Raw genomic sequence first — 9,390 nt, 5'->3', positions numbered from 1 at the left:
ATGTCAAATTAAAATTTGGAAATAGAATAATTAACATAAATTAATTTTATGAATTTGAATTTGGAAAATGGAAAGGGCAAGAAAAGAAAAGGAAAGAAAAGAAAAGAAAGGAAAATAAAAAGACTTATGGCATTTAAAGAAAAGAAAAAATAAGCTTATGAAAATTTAAAACAAAATTAAGTACAATAAAAATATAAATATATAAAGCACAAGAGACAAAACCCACCTACTTTTCTCTCCATCTTCTTCCCCACTCTCCCTCTCTCTTGTCGTCCACCCTTGTGCTCCCTCTCCACCATTTTTGTCAAGCTTTCAAGCTTGATTTTCCAAGCTTCCACACACCAAAACTTATAGCTCCCTTTACAAAAAATACTCCCTACACCCTAAGGAAGCTTTAGATACCCATTTGAAGAAGAGAAATTGAAGTTTGGCAAGACACCCAAAAAGGTTAGTGCACTAATCCCTCTTCTTCTCTTTATTAAACATGAAAAGCATGTTTAGCTAAGCATAAATACCATTAAAACAAAAAGAAAATCTAGAGGAAAGAACCCTTGAATTTTTGGCAGCCATGGAACTTGAAATTTATTGCTTTTAAGTGATGAAAAAATGGTTCTATGAGAATGTGTAATTAGTTGAAATGTTTGGGTGTTTGATTGTGTAAATTTGAAACTTTGAAAACTAGGGTTTGTGTAAATGTTGAGGACTTTGTGTAAGATGTTGAAATTGATCTATTGGGATGAGATTGTTGCTTATAGAAGTGTATTGCATGCAAATTGAAGTAAGGAAGTTGGAGGAGATTGAGTTTTGGAAGTGTCAATTTTCTGCAGGTTGTGTTTGTTGAGGGCAGTGTACATTTTAGGCCATAAATAAAATTGTGTGACCCCAATTGGTATGAGGCCAATTGGAGGTGAAACTAGACCCAAAATAGCCCATTTTCCATGAAGAAACCATGCCCCAATTCTGTCCAAAACTTGACCTAAATACTGCCCAAATTCGGATTTCCCTGCAACCCAACCCAGAAAATGACCAAATGAACAGTACGTGTTCATTTGGTCATAACTCTCTCTATACTGGTCCAAAAATCCTAAAATTTTAACCATGGAAAGTTTAGACATAGGGCTACACTTTGCATGAAGATCACTTAACCCAGTTTTGCCTTTAACCAAATCAAATTGTTAGCACAAGTTGGGTCACTGAAACTGCCAACCCAGAAAATGACCAAATGAACAGTACGTGTTCATTTAGTCATAACTCTCTCTATACTGGTCCAAAAATCCTAAAATTTTAACCATGGAAAGTTTAGACATAGGGCTACACTTTTCATGAAGACCACTTAACCCAGTTTTGCCTTTAACCAAATCAAATTGTTAGCACAAGTTGGGTCACTGAAACTGCCAACCCAGAAAATGTCCCAAAATACTATTCCTTTGGTATTTTGACCATAACTTGAGTTCTATAATCCCAAATTCAGTGATTCAAAAACTGAAATTCAAGTTTAAACATAGAGGAGCAATTGTTATGAAGGAAGTGTGACTAAATAGACATCCTAACCTAGTCAAATTCCTAGATAAATATAACACATCAACATGAACCTAAAGAAAGGTTCATGGGAAAAATGCTATCTATGAAAATTAAAATCCTCATAAGGATAATTAAATATTAAAAATGATATGAATATGTAAATTGGGACTAATTTCCTATTAATATGAAATTAATAGTACTAATGAACAGTACTAGAAAATAGTAACAGTGAATAGTGCTAAATTAATTAAAAATGTTTAATTGCCCATAGTATACCTAGACTTATTTATTTAGTTGGATAAATTGGTATACCAATTAGGGACTACAGATAGCAGTACTGCCTACCGAGAAAATCATGAACTGACAATATATGTCTGGTATGATTGTTCTACAGGCTATATGCCTACTTTATTTCTGGCTTTACAAGCCTGACAGCGGGCCTCGTGCCCGACAGCTGGCCTCGTGCCTGACAGACGTATACTGGATAGACATATGGCTGTCTAACCAGTATACACCCGTACATCCAGCTTTTATAATTTGTTATAGGTTTTCTTGGGCACTGAAAAAAAAAATAAATAAATAAATAATTAAGACTTAAAATACAATAAGTAATCATAAAAGATCCCAATAATGTTAATTATTTCCAAAGAGCAATAAAAATGTAAAATACCCAGAAATTATGAGTTGCATATATTATTTCAAATTATTAAATTATTGTTATTATAAATTATGCACCACTAAGCGTTATGCTTAGCGCGTTGGTTTTCCATCGCGTAGGTACTGGAGATCAGCCGCAGCAGCAGCACCAGTAGTACACTGACAGAGCTTTGATCAGATCTGCCATTGTCCAGAGTCACCTCACCGGTCTGTTGTATTTTGGTAGGGCCCATGTATAGACTAGTATTTTGGTTCATTATGTTTAGTCATGATGTAATTACTAGTTTATGATGTATTTCATTTTGGACTTGTAATTAAACTTTGAGATTGAAATGAAAACTTGTAATTTATTATCTATGAATTTCTATATGAATGCAATAGATAATACTTCATTTTGAGATCTCATAAATAATTGTAAATGATATGATACATGAGAATATGATATGGAAATGTGTAAAATGAATATGAACATGTTAACAGGTGATTAGTGGAATCCGCCAGATGCTAATAAAATAAGGGAGGCTCTGTCCGGGTCTCCACAGAAATAAGATATAAAAAAAAAAAAATTCTACACATAGAATACATGTTTTAAATGACATAAAAAGTTTACAATAGATATGATAAAACAAGATAGGGTGCTCCGGCACCGAATGTGGCACTTCTTGCTCGGCTATACTGTAGACGGGTAAGGGATGTCACAAAAGTTGCGAGAAAATATGGTTTCTTGAAGTTTTATTCCTTTGTTTTTTTATTCTTAAATTTTAATTATTTAAAAATTACTAGATAAAATTTTTGAAAATTAATTTTTACTATGTAAAAATATGAAAAAAATTATTTTTAACCCCGATATTAATTTAAAACAAAAGTTAAAATTCACATTTCATAGAAATTCACATATATGAAAGTAAAAAATGCATTAAAATCCTGTACATCAATATACTCAATAATTTCTCTAATTTAGGAGCTTTGGTAAAGAATAATGTGTACATATATATATATATATATATAGTTAGGTACCAATAAAAATTTTGTGAACTTTTATCACTAAAATATTAAGTTGTTCTTGTTCTAATACATAATGGAGTTGGACATCTAAAAAATTTTGTGCTTAACTTGTTAAAAATCACAAAAGTTAACCCACTTTATCCTAAAATTTATACAATCAACTTAAACCATTTGATTTGCAAATATAAAACAAAAGACATTAAGTAAAAAATTTTATATGTATACTATGAAGTCCGCGATAATGTGAGACACCAAATAATTTTAGTATTCTTCCACAGTGAGTTGCTTGGAGTGAATGACTCCAAGTAGTAATTTAAAGAAAATCATTAGTGCTCATACTCATAAAAAAAAAAAAAAAGCATTACTTATTGCCATTAAAAAGCTATTTTCTATAAGAAAGGAAGTTACCTTTATGGAGGTGAAAAATTGATTGTTATTTTCAGAACTAAAACTTGAATCTCCAAAACTAAAACACAAGTCATATTGTTTTTAATTGCAACTTGCCTCACTTGATGATCATCCATTGCAACTTGCCTTTTATAGCTATTATCACTAAATGCTTTACTCCGATTATCATACAACTCTTAGAGTATTTATTCTAGATGAAATTGGATTGCAATAAAAAAAAAACTTGGAAATTAAATACAAATAAAACTAAAAAATTTTAATTTATATGAATACTAAACTTAATTTAAATACTAAAAAAAATATAATTAAATATTCATAAAATTTCATTAACATAATTTAATGTTAATGTGAATAAATATATTATCTAACAATAGATGATGTAACTCTATTGACTTGGTATATTGAAATTTATAATTAAAAATTAGCCTTTATAAGACATTCAGTTTCAATCTAAATTAAATATTTGTTTTTTTTAATATAAAGCTTATATTTTTTTTAAATGTGAATTTATGATTTCTTAGTTAATTATTTTTGTAAAATTAATAATTTTTTTAAAAACTTCCATATGGATTTTATCATTTAATTTTACTTTTTATCATTTAATTTTAATGAATATTTGAATTTAAAATTATTATAGTTTTATTTTTTAGGGAAAATTTTATATTTTTGTAAATAGCTCTATTAAATTAAAATTTAATAATTTTGAATATTTCCATGGAAATTAAATATCCTAAGATAATAAATTAGTGAATACATATAGCTATCAATCAAATATGAAAAAAAAAATTATTATTTTAAATTTTTAGATGGAAAACGTATGATGAATTGCATTTTTTAAAAAATTTTAGCTTTTTAACGTTTATTATATAAATCATATGCGGCATCATGTAGTGGGATTAAGCATGCCAAAAAGGTGATAACTGCCAGAATTCAAAGATGTCGGCAATGACTGGTCTACTAAAGATTCGAAGAGCAATTTGTTACAATGTATACAAACCCCCACGCAAAGCCAAACCATTAACATTCAATCTACTGATTTCATTGAAAACTAGATCGAGAGGAGAATGGCAAGTCAGCGTCGGCACAAGTATATGCAAGTCCTCTTTAATCATATATATATATTTTTTGCCTTCAGGGATTCATGGCCGGAGCTCCTTGGGGCAGACGGGGACTCTGCAGCGGCTACCACAAAGAAAGAGAACAAAAACAACGTGGATGCAATAGTGATCAAGGTGGAACACCTGTGACTGGGGACTTCAGGTGTGACAGGGTCTGGGTTTGGGTGGATGAAAATAAGGTGGTCACTCGAACTCCTACAATTGGATAAACAACAAATATGATATATTATCTTAAATGAACGATAAATCAGTAATTCGAAATACATAAACGGTCTTTTTCCTTTGGAACTTGTGGAATAAAAATTATATATGTAATTGAAAGTTTGATTGTAATTCCAATTAAATAAAAATTGATGAATGGGTTCATTATTCTTATTGATCTCCCTTCATAATTTATGAATCAATCTCAAATAAATGCACCACCAACCTGCAGTCTAATTGTGGTTCAACAGCCACTTTGATCAGTTGGGCAATGGAAGAGTTGGAGAATCACATCACTCTGTAACTTTTTGCAGCTTATTATATATGAAGTTAAATGATCTATGTGTATATAGAGAGATGGTAGTAGAATGAGGAAGTACAAAAGGCAGTGAAGAGAAAGAGAAAATTGTATAAGAAATTACCTAAGTGTGATAATAATGAGGCATATGAATAGTATAAGATAGCAAAGAAAGAGGCAAAAAAAAACAGTTAGTCAAGTAAAAAAAAAACAGTTAGTCAAGTAAGAGCGCAGACCTTTGAAAAGTTATATGAGAAACTTGGAACTAAAGAATGGGAGAAAGGTATTTATAGATTAGCAAGGAGGAGAGAAAAGAAATGTCAAGATCTCAATCAAGTTAGGTGCATTAAGAATAAAGAAGGAAAAGTGTTAGTGAAAATTGAGGACATTAAAGAAAGATGAAGAAATTATTTTGATGATCTCTTTAATAATAGTCAAAATGGTAATAGCGTGAATATAAACAACAGAGCAATAGAAAAGAATGTGAATTATACTAGAATTATTAGATCTTTAGAAGTAAAGGAATCACTTAAGAGAATGAAAGTGGGTAAAGCCTGTGGACCCGATGGAATACCAATTGAAGTGTGAAAGTATTAGAAAGATATGGGAGTGTCATGGTTAACTAAATTATTTAATAAGATTCTAAACTCAAAGAAAATGCTTGATGAATGGTGGAGGAGTATTTTAATACATATTTTTAAAAATAAGGGAGACATACAAAGTTGCTCAAACTATAAGGAAATTAAACTCATGAGCTATACTATGAACTTGTGGGAGAGAGTTGTGGAACATCGACTACGTCATGATACTTTTATCTCTCCCAATCAATTTGGCTTCATGCCCGGTCGTTCAACTATGGAAGCGATCTTCTCATTAGAAGCTTGATGGAGAAATATAGATATGTGAAGAAAGATCTACACATGGTTTTTATCGATTTGGAGAAAGCTTATAATAGTGTTCCAAGAGATGTCTAATGGAGAGTGTTAGAACAAAAGAGGGTATCTATTAGGTACATACAGGTGTTGAAAGATACATATGAAGGAGCAACTACTATTGTGCACACAGTGGGAGAGGACACAAGAGATTTTCCTATCTTAGTTGGATTACACCAAGGTTCATCTGTAAGCCCTTACCTTTTTATATTAGTTTTAGATGAATTGATGAAACATATACAAGAGAGTATCCCTTGGTGCATGATATTTGCGGATGATTTAGTTCTGATAGATGAGACACGAGAAGGAGTCAATAGAAAGCTAGAGCTTTGGAGAAGTACTCTAGAGTCAAAGGGCTTTAAGTTAAGTAGAACGAATACAGAATACATGCATTGCAAGTTCAGTGAAGGCTGAACTAGTGATAGGGAAGAAGTTAGTTTGGGTGGAATGGTACTGTCCTAAAGTAATCACTTTAAATATCTCGGCTCAGTCTTTTTAGTAGATGAAGGATGTAAGGAGGATGTTAGTCATAGGATTAAAGCCGGATGGTTGAAGTGGAGACATGCCACGAGAGTTTTATGTGATTGCAAGATTCTCAATAAGTTGAAATGAAAATTTTACCGTACAGCCATACGACCGGCCATGTTATATGGTAGTGAGTGTTGGGTACTGAATGAGTTGTATGTGTCTAAGATAAGAGTTGCAGAGATGAGAATGTTAAGGTGGATGAGTGGCCATACTAGACTAGATAAAGTCCATAATGAGAGTATTAGAGAAAAGGTAGGAGTGGTGCCAATTGAGAATAAGTTGAGAGAAGGGAGATTGAGGTGGTTTGGTCATGTGAAGTGTAGACATACGGAGGCTCCAGTTAGATAAGTAGAGCACATTAGGTTAGAGGATAGAAAGAAAAGAATGGGCAGATCTAAACTGACTTGGAGGAGAGTAGTACAACATGACCTAGAAGCATTATACATTTTCGAGGATTTAACCCAAAATCGTTTAGAGTGGAGAAAGAGAATCCATATATCGGACTCCAAATTTTTTAAATAAAAACTTAATTGAGTTGAGTTGAGCATATAATGATTAAATAAAAATAATTTATCTATATATATAAGTTTACAATCACGTTGTTGATATTGGTGATATATATATATATATATATATATATATATATATATATATATAGGATAGTGATGTCACTGTTAATATTGTGAAAGGCAGTTTAGAAGTTTCTGGTTATATCAGGACAGTTGTTATGAAGATTCATGAACTCTTCAGATGCGGTTGGGAAGTCCATATTCATCATATTTACAGGGAAGCAAATAACGTTGTTGATTGGATGGATGGCCATGCAAGTTCTATTTCTCATAGCTATTGTTTTTTCGACTCTCCCCCGTATGGTGTTATCTGTTGGTTTATTCGTAATGCTTTGGGTCAGCATATAAATAAATTATACAATATGAATAGTATACCGAGTACAGAAGTAGTTAGCCCTTAAATTTAAGAAGATGAGATTCATACTTTTGTAGGTGAAGACACCAAAAACACATAATAATTTGCTCAATATATAGGATTCAATTGATTTGTAAAAATATATTCTTCATTAAAAAAGAGAGTTCAATACATAAATTAACGAGGGTTCAAATTAAACAAATATACAAATATATAAAATGAATACAAGAAATTTTAAAAATAACTACAAAAATTATCGACTACCGAATTTTATTGATAATTTATTAATAAGTTACCGACAAAATAGAGAAGCTAAGAAAAATAAAATTTAATCCAATTTATACTGACGGACTCTTTATCGATGATGCAATTTTTGTAGTTAAAGGTAGCGCTTAATATATGTGGCAAAATTAGCGACCAAATTAAAAAGATACAAACGAAATGAAATTTTTGTACGAAGTAGAGCAACTCTGATCATTTAGCAAACTAATGAAATTTTTTGCGATAGTAGTAAACTAGTTAGCAAACTATAATTTTAGCAAAAACATTAGCAAACTAATATTTTAGCAAACAAGTTAGCAAACTAATTTACCAGATGTCTGTTTCAAATTGTAATCTTAAAAAATCTAATTTAAACCTTAAGATAAATATATATTCCAATAGCAATATCCAAAGTCGTAATGAGAGAAAATTTTATAAAATAATTAAAAGAAAAATTAATTTTGAGCTCCAATTGACTAGAACTTTAATCTATTCTTTTTACACAAGTCCTAAGACTTTATTCCTAACTCTATGACTTTCATACCTTTACTCCGACTCTTAGCTTTTATAATCTTGTTCTTTCTCAACTTGGATTCATCTTGAGATGCCTTTGAGTGCCCTTCCTCCTTAGATGCAACCTCAAAGATTCTTTATGAATAAGAGAAAGAATCTACACATCACTTGAAATTGAGTTAGATAGATTCTAGTTGAGTTTTGTTATCATCAAAATCAATGCTCATTTTGAGCTACACAGGGTCAACACTTCAAAACAGCAAGAGGGGCACGGCTGAAACTTGAGACGATATTTTCGTCCGAATCCCGAACCCAAATTCAATAGCTTCGCAAACAGTTGAAACTCTTGACAAAAGGATCTGAAACTGTTGACACCTATATGAAACGTGGGAAGCCAATCTCAGATCAATTAGCTGCTTTACAATCTGCTGTTTCTGAAGATATCTTGGTTGGTGATATTATGGAAGGCTTAGGCATTGAATTTCATCCCTTTGTACATGCTCTTGAAGCCAGAAACACCCACATTACATACGATGACTTGCACGCGTTATTGTTAAGTGAAGAAGTGCAACTGAAAATGGACAAAATCTCCTTGGACAACTCAGTCCAACCTACTAGCCATATTGCTACAAAGAACAATGCAACTAATTTTTGTGGTGGCCGTGGAAGGGGCCGTGGACGAGGCAGAAATTCCACCTTTGCCTCTCATTCATCTCAGACAATAATTATTTATCATAAGTGCAATGGTAATGGACATGTGGCACGGAATGCCCTTCACCTCGCACCTACTCTCCCAACCATCCAAAACCTACATCCAATTTTCCCCCACTACTACCATGCCAAAATAGTCCTGGACAATTGACTCAGGAGCCAATTATCAATCACGGTCGATCGTGGATGTCTGACCAACTCTCTTCTGCGTATATTGGCACTGACAAAGTCCTTCTTGGCAATGGTACTACCTTACTTATTACTCATTAAGGTTCTTCTCACATGTCTTATAATGATGTTCAGTTCTTTGTTA

The 9,390-nt window shown here is 31.9% G+C and overlaps 1 long non-coding RNA gene across 1 annotated transcript; it reads left to right on the top strand.

The window, feature by feature from the left end:
* On the top strand, positions 1 to 2,533 carry LOC131175585 (uncharacterized). The gene is made up of 2 exons (XR_009145761.1): positions 1 to 447; positions 2,299 to 2,533. It is a non-coding gene; the product is annotated as an uncharacterized LOC131175585 (long non-coding RNA).
* Positions 2,534 to 9,390: the final 6,857 nt, after the last annotated feature.

This window comes from Hevea brasiliensis, chromosome 2 (genome assembly GCF_030052815.1).
Source record: "Hevea brasiliensis isolate MT/VB/25A 57/8 chromosome 2, ASM3005281v1, whole genome shotgun sequence".
Taxonomy (NCBI): domain Eukaryota; kingdom Viridiplantae; phylum Streptophyta; class Magnoliopsida; order Malpighiales; family Euphorbiaceae; genus Hevea; species Hevea brasiliensis.
This window is presented reverse-complemented; position numbering and strand designations above follow the sequence as displayed.